Raw genomic sequence first — 14,036 nt, 5'->3', positions numbered from 1 at the left:
GAAAAGGGTAGAGTGTCTCCTGGGTGATATCTATTTTTCGTCATTAAGAGTTCAGACTCTGGAGTTAGACTGCTAAGGTCAAAATCCCTGCTTCAATGCTTGCAGGCTGCAGAATCTTAAACAAGTTTCTTAACCTATAAACACAGAATTGGGGTTAGTGGAAGATTAAATGAATTAATAAAGATTTCACAACAGTACCTAGCATAGAGTAAATGTCCAATCAATGCTGTCAAGCTAATATTATTATTATCTAAAGCAAACTGATGTTTTCAATTTCCTAAATATAATAAACAGCAAGCAGGGCCAAATCCAGTCTGTCACCTGTTTTGTAAATAAAGTTTTACTGGAACATAGGCACATCCAACCATTTACATATTGTCTGTGGCTACTTTCACTCTGCAGAGTTGAAGAGCTGCCACAAAGACAGTATGACCCACAAAAATTAAAATACATACCCCCTTAATAGAGAAAGTGTACTGACCCTTAATTTAGAAAATGGAAGTGATAATTTGAAAGATATTAAATAAAACAGCTTTATATTCACAAGAATAAATGTCTAATCACAATGAGTAAAACTTGAATTTTACCAAAGAAATCTTGTCACTTATTACCAGTATTCAGAAACAAATATATTTTCATTCATAGTCCTTTACCTGCCTTTATTTATTTATTGCCTTGACTAAAAAGTCTGGATTGACTTGACCAAAAAGATTTCAAAGCTGGATTTTAAAGATGAAGAGTCAGAAAATACCCTTTCCTTAAGTTACATGTGCATAACTTTGATCCCACTCTGTCTACGGCAAATTAGTTCAATAGGTTAGAGAAGGGTGCAATTAAAGCCAAAGTCAACACTCTGACCCCTAACTGGTTTTGTTCTGTATCATGACCTTGAATACAGACCAACAGCTAATTCCAGTCAGCTCTTCTACCAAGGGATGCAGGTGCTCACAGTGATATCCCAAGGGAGACTTTGGGCTCTTCAGAATTGATCATCACTACAGGTATAATCATTCCAGAAACATATACTTACATGGTGGTTCAGAAACATCCTGTTAACTTATGATAGATGACTTATTTTCATGGAACGCACTACAACGTGTAATCATGGAATATGGTTTGACCAAATGGGAGTTCAACTGATAGGTGGGGTCAGTTAGAGATAGAAGAATTATTAAGCTACTTAAAACCTCTCACAAATCTGTCTATCCTTCATTACAATGTTTCTCCTACCTTCCCCTAGTTTACTGATTACTACATGTTCTGACCTTGACAAGTCTGCCTTGTTTTCTAAGTCCTGACTTAAACATGGCAACCTGCTTCTGATCTCCATCTTTCCTACATTATACCCTCCATGCTTTTATACAAATTGGTAACTTGACCCTAAATCTCTGTTACTTGATAAGTACCTCCCACACACATAAAGCATCCTCCAATGAAAACAGCCTATAGCATAAATGGGATCCAATATGAAGAAGGTCAGATATTAAGTATTATATGTCCTGACTTCATATTGTAGTCAGTACCATATTTATGATTAATCTGTAATAAAATCTTAACATGAATTACATTTCTAAAATGTGGACATTTGGGGAAATTCTTTATTTCTAAAACACAATGTCCTGTCTCTTAGCCAAGCACACTTATTTCACAGAGCTGGTATGCAATTAATGTATTTGGAACACATGACTGATTAAAAATAGCAGCACTATTCAATTCTAACTTTGTTCTTTTGCCAGTTTTGAAGGTTCATGAGAGCAAAGGATTGAACGATCATAGTAACTAGATAAAACCAATGCTTACGTATGTTTATCTGCTTTGTCTCATTGAACATGTCCACATCTATATATGTAATTCAAATCAGGTCCTGCTATAGGCATACATTCTCAGTTCAGTAGATCATTTATGACACTTAACATCATCACTTAAGATTTTCTATTAATAACATATTTGACATATTAGGTTACTTTATCAAATGCACTTATTTTAATAGAACTTGACTTGATAATAACAATAAAGCATAATCCAGAGAGTTGGTCAACAAAGTGAACCTTTATTTTTCATGCTTACTATAACTTAAACCTTATCCTTCCCAAAATTCCTTTTGAATTTTATTCTCTAGGAGAGGTTTCTTTCCAGAAAAAAAAATTTGTGATCTGTTAAATTTTATTTATTTTATTTGTTTGGGTTGTTTGCCTAATCTTATAAGCTATTTCTGCCTTGCCAATTCCCCAAACCAAATGTAACAAAATATTTATCTCCTTTGCTTCTAAGCTCCTATAATAGTTAAATTAAATTAAATAACTGTATTGATCGATTTAATTACAAATTTGTTGGGGACTTCATACTTGACCAAGTATGGTTCAACTATCTGTAGTCAGCTCCCAGTTATTCTCCATGCCTAAATTCTTTGGCTGAACTGATGATGAAACCTCCTGCTTCAGAAAAAAATATGCTTCATTTTGCCTCCAACCAACTCTAGACCTCCATAATACCAGTAATTCTCTCTCTTCTGTTAAAATTCTCCCTCTTCACTCTCTCCCCTCAAGCTATAAACAGGCTTAAGTTTCTCTGATTCTAAAAGTTTTTTAAATGAATACATAAAATTAAAATAAAAAGTGAACCTTATTTTCTCTGTGCACTCTCTCAACCTACATCCTATTCTCACGCTTTTTAACTGGCATGCATCTTAAAAGCATAGTCTATGGAGATTATCTCTACTGTCTACTTCAGGGAATTCTTTACTTCTGATTTCTTCTCCACCATTCTGCAGAAATTATTTTGGTACTTTGCCTAGTTTATCTTCCTATGGTATTTGACTCGACTGAACATTCCCCAGTGTTGGGGATGAGGCACTTCCATTTTTTTCTGGCTATGTGTTTTCATGTGGAACAAGGATCGCTAAAGTAGCACTTTATTTGCCCTCCACAGGGAAAGAATAAATTTTCTGATTAGTTTGAGAGAAGGAGCAGAGCTTTGCTTCTCAGCCTCTTCCTTACAGAGAAGATGCATTCTTTCTTGCCTCTGCTTGCTATAAGGCAACTTGTGGCAAATATATCGGAGACCACCCTTATAAAACTGTCTTGTTTTGTTTGCAAACCAGCTTAGCTAACAAACGTAAAGGTATATGCTTTAATCTTTACTAATATATAACACAGATTAGTTTAGGAGTAGGAAGGTTCTTTAGAGTAATGCATTTTTATCTTTATTTTTTTACTTTTAAAAACATTATCAGTTTGGGAGGCCAAGGTGGGTAGACTGCTTGAGGTCAGGAGTACGAGACCACCCTGGCCAACATGGTGAAACCCCGTCTCCGCTAAAAATACAAAAATTAGCTGGGCATGGTGATGCACACCTGTGGTCCCAGCTACTCAGGAGGCTGAGGCAGGAGAATTGCTTGAACCTCAGAGTTGGAGGTTGCAGTAAGCTGAGATCGCGCCACTACACTCCAGCCTGGGCAACAGAGCAAGACTTCAACTAGAAAAAAAAACATTATTAGTTTTAATTGACAAATCATAGTTGTATACATTTATAAAGTACAGTGTAATGTTTTGATACATGTATACAAAGTGGAATGATTAAGTCAAGCTAATTAAGATATTAATCACCTCACTTAACCATTTTTTGTGGCAAGACATTTGAAATTTACTCTCCCATTTGTTTGAAAATATACAATATATTATTATTGTCTATAGTCATCCTGCTCTACAATAGACCTCAACATTTATTTTTCTTGTCTAATTGAAACTTGTATCCTTTGATTAACAACTCCTCATTCTTCTCCTCTTCCCTCGTGATATGGTTTGGCTGTGTCTCCACCCAAATCTCATCTTGAATTGTAACTCCCACAATTCCCACACATCGTGGGAGGAAGCCAGTGGGAGGTGATTGAATTATGGGGGCAGGTCTTTCCTATGCTGTTCTCATGATAGTGAATGAGTCTCACAGGTTTTAAAAAGGGGAGTTTCCCTGCACAAGCTCTCTTCTCTTGTCTGTCACCACGTGAGACATGCCTTTCACCTTCTACCATGGTTGTGAGGCCTCCCCAGCCACGTAAAATTGTAAATCTGATAAACCTCTTTCTTTTGGCAATTTCCCAGTCTCTGGTATGTCTTTATCAGCAGTGTGAAAATGGACTAATTCAGTAAATTGGTACCAGTAGAGGGCGTGTTGCTGAAAAGATACCCAAAAATGGGGCGGGCATGGTGGCTCATGCCTGTAATCCCAGCACTTTGAGAGGCCGAGGTGGGTGGATCACCTGAGGTCAGGAGTTCAAGACCAGCCTGGCCAACATGGTGAAACCCTGTCTCTACTAAAAATATTAAAAAATTAGCTGGGCATGGTGGCAGGTGCCTGTAATCCCAGCTACTTCAGGAGGCTGAGGCAGGAGAATCACTTGAACCTGGGACACAGAGGTTACAGTGAGCCGAGGTCGTGCCATTGCACTCCAGCCTAGGGACGAGAGCAAAACTCTGTCTCCAAAAAAAAAAAAAAAAAAAAAGATACCCAAAAATGTGGAAGCAACGTTGGAAATGGGTAACAGGCAGAGATTGGAAGAGTTTGGATGGCTCAGAAGAAGATAGTAAAATGTGGGAAAGTTTGGAACCTCCTAGAGACTTGTTTAATGGCTTTGACAAAAATGCTGATAGTGATATGGACAATGAAATCCAGGCTGAGGTGGTCTCAGATGGAGATGAGGAAGGGAACTGGAGCAAAAGTGACTCGTTATGTTTTAGCAAAGAGACTGGCAGCATTTTGCCCCTGCCCTAGAGATTTGTGGAACTTTGAACTTGAGAGAGATGATTTAGGGTATCTGGGGGAAGAAATTTCTAAGCAGCATAGCATTCAAAAGGTGACTTGGGTGCTGTTAAAGGCATTCAGTTTTAAAAGGGAAACAGAGCATAAAAGTTTGGAAAATTTGCAGCCTGACAATGTGATAGAAAAGAAAATAACTTTTTCTGAGGTGAAATTCAAGCTGGCTGCAAAAGTTTGCACAAGTAACAAGGAGCCAAAGGTTAATCCCCAAGACAATGGGAAAATGTCTTCAGGACATGTCAGAGGTCTTCAAGGCAGCCCCTCCCATCACAGGCCCAGATGCCTAGGAGGAAAATGTGGTTTTGTGGGCCAGGCCCAGGGTCCCCGTACTATGTGCAGCCTAGGGACTCAGTGCCCTGCATCCTAGCCAGTCTAGCCATGTCTGAAAGGGGCCAACATAGAGCTCAGGCCATGGCTTAAGAGGGTGCAAGCCCAAAACCTTGGCAGCTTCCACGTGGTGTTGAGCCTGTGGGTACACAGAAGTCAAGAATTGGGGTTTGGGAACCTCCAATAGACTGCAGAAGATGTATGGCAATGCCTCGATGCCCAGGCAGAAGTTTGCTGCAGGGGTGGGGCTCTCATGGAGAACCTCTGCTAGGGCATTGTGGAAGGGAAAAGTGGGGTCAGAGCCCCCACACAGAGTCCCTACTGGGGCACCACCTAGTGGAGCTGTGAGAAGACGGCCACTGTCCTCCAGACCCTAGAATGATAGATCCACCAATAGCTTGCACCATGTGCCTGGAAAAGCCACAGACACTCAACACCGGCCCATGAAAGCAGCCAGGAGGGAGGCTGCACCCTGCAGAGCCACAAGAGCAGAGCTTCCCAAGACTGTGGGAACCCACCTCTTGCATCAGCATGACCCAATACTTGACATGGAGTCAAAGGAGATCATTTTGGAGCTTTAAGATCTGACTGCCCTGCTGGATTTCGAACTTGCATGGAGCCTGTAGCCCCTTGGTTTTGGCCAATTTCTTCCATTTGGAACAACTGTATTTATGTAATGTCAGGACCCCCACTGTATCTAGGAAGTGACTAACTTGCTTTTGATTTTACAGGCTCAGAGGGGAAGGGACTTGCCTTGTCTCAGATGACATGTTGGACTTGGACTTTTGAGTTAATGCTGAAATGAGTTAAGACTTTGGAGGACTGTTGGGAAGGCATGATTGGTTTTGAAATGTGAGGACATGAGATTTGGAGGGGCCAAGGACAGAAAGATATGGTTTGGTTGTGTCCCTACTGAAATCTCATCTTGAATTGTAACTCCCACAATTCCCACATGTCGTGGGAGGAATCTGGTGGGAAGTGATTGAATTATGGGGGTGAGTTTCCTGCACTGCTCTTGTGATAGTGAATGAGTTTCATGAGATCTGATGGTTTCAAAAAAAGGAGTTTCCCTGCACAAGCTCTCTTCTCTTGTCTGCTGCCATGTGAGACATGCCTTTTACCTTCTACCATGATTGTGAAGCCTCCCCAGCCACATGGGACAGTAAGTCCAATAAATCTCTTCCTTTTGTAAATATCCCAGTCTCAGGTATAGCTTTATCAGCAGGGTGAAAATGAACTAATATACCTTGTAACCACCATTCCACTCTCTACTTCCACTAGTTGGACTTTTTTAGATTCCACATACAAGTGATAGTATGCAGTATTTGTCCTGGTAACAGTGATCAGTTGATCTTCATTTGCCCCTCTCTCAGCTGGTGCCAAAGTCCATGGGGTAGAGAGGTTTTCTTAATTGATCCCTCCTCCCAAAACTCTAAAATCCACCTCTTCAAACTCTTCCTATGTCTGTCTTCTCCTGTGTCACAGGACTGTAGGTACTATATTGTAGTACAAATTGCATTGCATTTTATGAATTTTTCTAACTATAAAAGCAATTCTTCTTACAGAAAACTTTTAAAATAAAGTAAGTATAAATATAAATATAAAAATTTGTAAACTTAGAGCCAATCCAAAGATATACACCTTTAACATTTTGAAGGCTTTCTTAGTAGTTTTTTTTCCTAAGAGCATAATGAAAATTATATATACATGCACACATTTTTTCAACATTAGAATCAAACTTTACATAGTTTTAAAAAATCAAACTATTTATTGTTGCTTTTTACCATTTGGTAGCAATTTACACACAGGCTTCAATCATCAGAATACCCTGGAGTCAGTAGAAAAACCTTTTATAGTTTTATACAATAGAAACTTCCCCATAGCCAAAAATTAGGCTGTTAAAAAATATATGTATATATATACTTTTCTGAAAACACTTAACTTCGAACAAAGCACTGAAACACCAAAGCAGAATGAAAATATCATTTCAGCTCCACAAAAAGTAGTCACGATAAAAGGTGTAAAAGTCGCCTAACTTCAAAGGCCCTGCTCCCTTTTTAAACATGAGTGCAAATACTAACTTGGAAAGATCTCCAAAATATATATAATGTAAAAACATAATTTCACAATCATATGTATATGTAGAAATATCCTATCTAGACAATAAAAGAAAAAATCACTTATGTTGGTAAATACATGTACTTATATGAGAAAAGATCAGGAGAGATATACAACAATTCTCAACAGAGGTTGCACTTATTAATGTCAAGAAATAGGTAAAGTGATACATTCACTTATTACCTTGTACTCCTAGAGAAAACCACCATTAATATGGCTCTATTCTTCCCAACCTTTTCTAAGTACATATTACTCAAATATCACCAAGCTTCACAGTGCTATGGCTTTCATTAGCTGTGAAAAAATGTAAGAAAATGTAAGAACATGGAAACAAGTTACCCTTGTGCTACCCTTTGTACTGCTAGAGTCACTCATCTTTGCAAAGTTCTGCTCAAACCTCAGCAGCCCATAACATAATCACGGCCTCAAGTTTGAGCCACAGCCATGTTTCAATCAGACCACTATCTCCACCCCAATTTCATCTCTTTGGCTATGTTTAGACCACTACTCATCCTTTCTGCAAAAGCAGACAAAAACATGTCTCTTCTTCCTGGGTTGGACTATCTTAAGGAGTCCCTGTAACAGAGTGGCTTCAGCCCTAATATGTTATAGCTTTTTAGCTTTATAGAAACACAGCCTTTCTTCCACCAGCGTGCATTCCCACAGAAAGGATAATCAGGTGAGTTCTTTCAAAAAACAAAAGCCACTAAAGACTCAGAATTACTTATGGAAAAATGTATTGTGCAGATATTCATGCACAGGTGAGAAATGACTTTTGTGCAAAGTTATTTATTGTAGCATTGTTTGTAAGAGCCAAAGACTGGAAACAACTAAGTGTCTATCAATAGGATCTAGTTCAATAAACAATGATGTATCTATACATAGGACATTGGGAAGCTGTAAAAAAAATGAGGAATCTTTCTTTATACTGATAGGAAAAGAAGATATATATATTTAGATATATAATAAATCTATAACAATATAATAATTATTAGATATATAATAAATCTATAATCTATACAGATATAGATATATAAACATATATTTAAAGCAAGGTGCAGAACAGTATGTGCAATATACTACCTTTGTAAACAAATGAAAAATAAGAATCAATACTTGTTTTTGCTTGTATATGTTTGAATAAACTATGAAAATTTGCATAAGATATTAAGTACAGTATTTACCAATGGAAGGAGCTGTGTCAGAACTGATCAGAGGAGGACAAGGATGGTAGGGAAACTTTTGTCGTATATCTTTCTGTTTTTTAAACCATATTTATGTTTTACTTATTCAACCCCTCAGATCTTCAGATTTTCTTTTTTCAAAGTCAAGTCCTTTTAATGGGCCCATGCAAGTGAAATCCTTGCAAGTTAGCCTCCTGACTCAAATACTTGGTATGGTATTTTTTCCCCCAGAAAGTTCCCCTGGGCCTTTTTATATTCAGTCAAATGAGTATGAGATGGACAGAGCACTCTTTTATATCTGATCTCTCCTTGTCTGGGAAATACTCTATTTTACAAGCCCACACAGACATATGCATACATGATGACATATATCATGTTTATATAAATGAATATTCTTCAGGTTACAACTCAAACTGTTATAATGATCAGTTATTTCTCATGGACACCAAGTGCAAAAAAACACTTGAACCTCTGGAACAAACCAGAAGCAGAGGTCATTAAGCTATCAGAACTGTCTCTACTATGTACCTATTTTATTCTTCTCTCTTTGTATAGATGGCTTCCTGTGCTTCTCTAATCCATATTGTGGTTTAAAAAAAAAGTTGCCAATAGTTCCTGGTGTGTGTGTGTCTGTGTGTGTTCTTGTGTGTTCTTGATACAGCCACACACACAGTGCCTGGTGTTTTTCTCCTTCTTGTACAAAGGATGGTTTCTATTCTTGCTCTTGCTATTTTTTCTTTTTTTTTTTTTTTTTTGGACAGAGTCTCGCTCTGTCACCAGGCTGGAGTGCAGTGGCGCGATCTCAGCTCACTGCAACCTCCACCTCCTGGTTTCAAGCAATTCCCCTGCCACAGTCTCCCAAGTAGCTGGGACTACAGGCGCACGCCACCACGCCCAGCTAATTTTTTTGTATTTTAGTAGAGACAGGGTTTCACCATGTTGGCCAGGATGGTCTTGATCTCCTGACCTCGTGATCCGCCCGCCTCAGCCTCCCAAGCTCTTGCTATTTTCTAAATTTCCTGGGCAATGCCATCAATTAGACCAATCAGTTGTACTTTACTAGAAAGTTATATAACAGCCCCAAGTCAATTAAGTGGAAAGAGGTGGGTGAAGGGGCAATTCTGAGAAAACTTATTTGGCCAATTTGAGGTAGGTAAATGTCCATTATAATACTACACAAGGTATTTAACCTGGACTTTTCCTAATTTTGTTGGGATAAAAGCCTTTGTAAATACATTTCTGCACATTTAGCAGATTATTTCCTTTGGTCAAACTTGTTTAAGGATTTTGACTCATGAGTAAAAAATGATTTTCCAGAATGATGGCAAGACACCACCAGCAGCAGGATGTAAGCTTGCCTATGTCACTGCTCTTTACCATGTCATACTTGACATCATAACTTTTCATTTTTTTCTAATTTGATTGCATATTTAGTTCTAACTTTAGTTATTTTGTAATTTGGGAGCTTCTTCCTTGCTGGCTCCTTGATGTCTTCGAAGTCCAATATAATTATATTATTACTAATAAGATCCCTAAATTCTAAGTCTCTGTAATTTACAAAACGCTTCTCTGATCAAGCACTTTTGGGCTTTATGAAGCGTCCTTTATATTCTTTGAAGTACAATATATACTTAGTCCCTACTCTATGACTTTCGGCTCAAGCATGTGTTTTAATCATCTCTGAATTCTTTGAAACACTTTATTCAAAGATTTTCATGTAATACATGCTCAATAAATACTTGTTGAGTATAATGTGGCTGTGTCTTTGTTTTGTGCTGCTATCACAGAATACCTGAAACTGGGTAATTTATAAAGAGCAGAAATTTATTTCTCACAGTTCTGGAGGCTGGACAGTTCAAGATCAAGGTGCCAGCATGTTTGGTATGAGGGCCCAGTCTCTGCTTCCAAGATGGTGCCTTGAATGCAGCATTCTTCAGGAGTGAGGAATGCTGTTCTTCACATGGCATAAGAGCTCAAGAACAAAGAAGTAAAAGGGGCCAAACCCTCTCTTTTATAAAGGCATCAATCCCACTGATGAGGGCGGAGTTCTTTTGGCCAAATAACCTCTTAAATGGTCTCATCATTGCCTGTGACAATAACAGTTAAATTTCAACATGAGTTTTAGAGGAGACAAACGTTCAAAGCATAGCAGATTTTACGGAATAGAAAAATTCTGAAACCTGTTTCTAAGGTTCATTATCCTCCAAGGCCATTTCTGTAATAGCAAAGAAAGGTAAGGTGGTTTGCCAAAATCTGTCTAGTCTCTCTAATATAAACATTCCCACCAATGTAGACAGTGCCATGTCTTCACATTATTGCTAAGTTGCAACCACTCTTTCTTTGAAATATCTCTAGTATGTATCTCTCTTTTTTTTTTTAACACTACTCTTATTGCCATTATCCCGGTCCAGGTTCTCCTGATAACACTTGTCTTCACATAAGAAGGCAGAAAAAATTATATACCTATACATGTTACACATGAATTATATATAATATATAAAATCATAAATGTAGTTATTTATATTAATATATGTTGTATGATTATATTTATATGTTATATATTTTTATATTTTAATATATGTGGAGGAATTACATATGGAGATATTAACCAAGTTTTTTGCTGTTGTCTTGGTGATCACTACCTCCAGAGCAAATAGTATTCACGGCCTCTGGGGAACATTTATTTGTCCCAGAGAAAGCAGGGCACAAGTTATCATGGGGAAAAACAAAGAAGGCAATAGGCTTTTAAAAAATTTACAACAGAGGACTTAGTCTTGAAAGCCAATGAGCTTTTGATTTCAGATAGCCCAGCTTTTTGAAAAAGAAGTGTTTTGAGCACTAAAAGTTTGGCACTGAATATAAATAAGCCAAAACCCTGAAGAACTTGGTCCATAAAGTTTATACCATAGAGATAAGAGTAGTATCTAACAATAAAAGGGTAAGTTTTTCTGCCCCTACAAGGAGAGATCTTGGTTGCTATACCACGGGCAGATAAGAGAGCTAGGAAGGAGCCTTAATCCACTTCTCCCCAGGGTTCAAACCAGAATGAAGTTCCAGGGGCTAAGTGAGATGGAGTTTAGGAGTAGCCTCGAGCACCCCCAGTGTGATACCAGAGAACAACTGACAGCCACTGTACCCCAAAGAGAGGTGTATATGTGACTGAAAGGAGGCCATCAGATCCCAGAATCCTGATGGTTGGAAAAAGGAGGAGGTAGTTTATAGTCTTCATAACCAGGAATTCTGTAAGGTTGTGGTCTCCTAACATAGGCCAAAGGGATGGAGGCAGACAACCAAAAACCATATGGAATTTCTCTCTCAGCAGATGCCAGTGGAAGATCAAGGACAAATGAAGAGCAAATATCCCCTTCCTGGTTATTGCGTAATTTTAGCACAAACCTCCAGAAACTCAGATGTAACTTAAGGAAAAGTGCGCAGAAATAAATCCTGATTGAGGATTTTAAAATAAAATTGTAAAAACTGAGCTCCCTTAAAATCAACAAGATTAATTTTTTCACCATTATGTAGAATAAAGACTTAAAATAGAGGGTAAAATGAGAGGAAAGGGATACTAATTTCTATATTTATGTATAATACATAATACACTTAAGCATATAATATATTATTACATAGTATAATTATTATATAATTACATATTATTACATAATATATTATATACATAATGCATATTACGTATAAATATAAAATATTTAAGTATATACTTACTATATTATATACATAATGCATATTATGTTTCTAGTTATATATAAAATATTTAAGTATATACTTACTATATTATATATATAATATGCATGTTGGGTATATACTGCCCCACATACATAATATGCATTATGTATATAATATAGTAAGTATATACTTAAATATTTTATATATTTCAATATTTGAAAATTTCCATATGTATGAAAAAATTAAGACATACATGTTCTCAATACCAAAAATCATAACTTGAGACCAAGAGACTAAATATAGTGTGATATATCTATAACACACACACACACATATGCACACACACATACTGTTGGTAGTGATTCACTTTATCCTGGAAAGATAATATTAAATAGGTGGTACAGCTTACACTCGATAGTATCTTAGAATCAAGAAGCCATGTTAGTATTTGTTTTATCAAACTCACTGATGTGTAGACATCCTTGGAGAGGCAGAATGGCATATGATGCAGGGGTGAGACTTGAGAATCCCAACTTCACCAGTTTTGAGCTATCTAGGGCAAGTTTTGTAACCTTTCTGGAACCAATAATAAAATTCCAAACTTCTAGGGCTGATGAAAAGAGTAAATAAATTAATGCCCATAAAGAACTTAGTTATGCACCTACCTCATAGTAAGCAGAAAATAAACATTGTTATTATTATCATTTGTGAACATTTTAAAGCATAACGTTTGCTTTTCTGTGTCACGCTTCTGAATGTTATTTATAAATGTGCACGATCTAACTATTATACAACAAAGAAACTCTTGGATTTTAAAGTTAGTCTTTAATTTACACACAATCATCTCTATGGGGTAGAAAAAATTCTAAAACAAACTCTAAACTCATTCTTAATTTTAAAATGGTTAAATACACTTAATTGAAACTGCCATGTGTAATTGAGACCAAGAGTCTGTGAAAAAGCCAAGCCAGAGAAAATAGGAGATTCCAAATGGTGCTTGATAAACATTCATTCAGTACCACAAATACTTATACAGGGGAAAAGATGAATTATTTAATTGGGCAGCAGTTATTGTTAAAGGAAAATAAAGTGGAAAAAACTGAAATATTTAGGTACCTATCAAGAAGTGATGAAAGCCAGCTGTGGAAATATTCTGTAAGAGAGTTTCTGTATTACAAAGGAAATAGCTGTACAATGTCAAGAAGGGAACTGGCGAGATGGAAAGCAAGGAAACCCACAACAATAGTCATAGTCACAAAAGCAGTGTCCACATATAAACTCAGCATCTTCTTACTGTGCTGTGGTTTGAAGATTTTGTTTCATCACTGTTATCACCTCACCTCTGTGAGATCAGCAGGTGGAAGCAGAAACCAGCCAGGGGTGGACTGCAAAGAGAATAGAACTAATGATTAGAAAAAGTCATGTAAATATCTTTCTTAAGAATTTGATGATGGAGAAATGTAAGGCATTAACCTAGTAAGAAAAGAAGCTGGGTTAGATAAAGAATGGTTGTTTGGATCACTTGTTTTAACTTCTGTAATGTCTTGAGCACACATACGGCCAGAAGAAAAAGGACGGGTCAAAAGCACGAGAGCAGGGGATGGCGGAGGAAGCCAGAATGTGTGGGCACAGATCGAAGGCTGAGACTTGGAAAGGGGTAGAAATGTTGCCTCTGGGATAATAGGAAGTAGATAAAAATAGGTTTAAGCCTAGAAGTCTGATGATGGCAAGGGAGCTAAACTCAGGGAATTTGTACCTAACAATCTTTTCTTAGAGAAGCAACTGGCTAGAAAATCTCTGAAAGTGAAGTGAGAGGAAATACACTGAAAGAAAATGTTGTTAATAAATACCAGTGTTTGGTTTGCTCCTTTGAAAACACTGCTTCACTTTCTGTAATGAGATAATTAAAGT

The 14,036-nt window shown here is 37.2% G+C and overlaps 1 protein-coding gene across 1 annotated transcript in view; it reads right to left on the bottom strand.

Annotated features, from left to right (window-relative positions):
- The window catches only part of LOC748709 (uncharacterized), an 83,183-nt gene that overhangs the window by 48,668 nt on the left and 20,479 nt on the right, over nucleotides 1–14,036 (bottom strand). Inside the window, exon 5 of the mRNA XM_063815936.1 lies at nucleotides 13,466–13,510. The gene's annotated coding sequence lies outside the window, so the exon portion shown is untranslated. The remainder of the gene's footprint in view (nucleotides 1–13,465; nucleotides 13,511–14,036) is intronic.

Source organism: Pan troglodytes, chromosome 6, assembly GCF_028858775.2.
Source record: "Pan troglodytes isolate AG18354 chromosome 6, NHGRI_mPanTro3-v2.0_pri, whole genome shotgun sequence".
NCBI classification, from domain to species: Eukaryota; Metazoa; Chordata; class Mammalia; order Primates; family Hominidae; genus Pan; species Pan troglodytes.
Note: the sequence above shows the minus strand (reverse complement) of the source record. Positions and strands in the feature narration are given on the sequence as shown.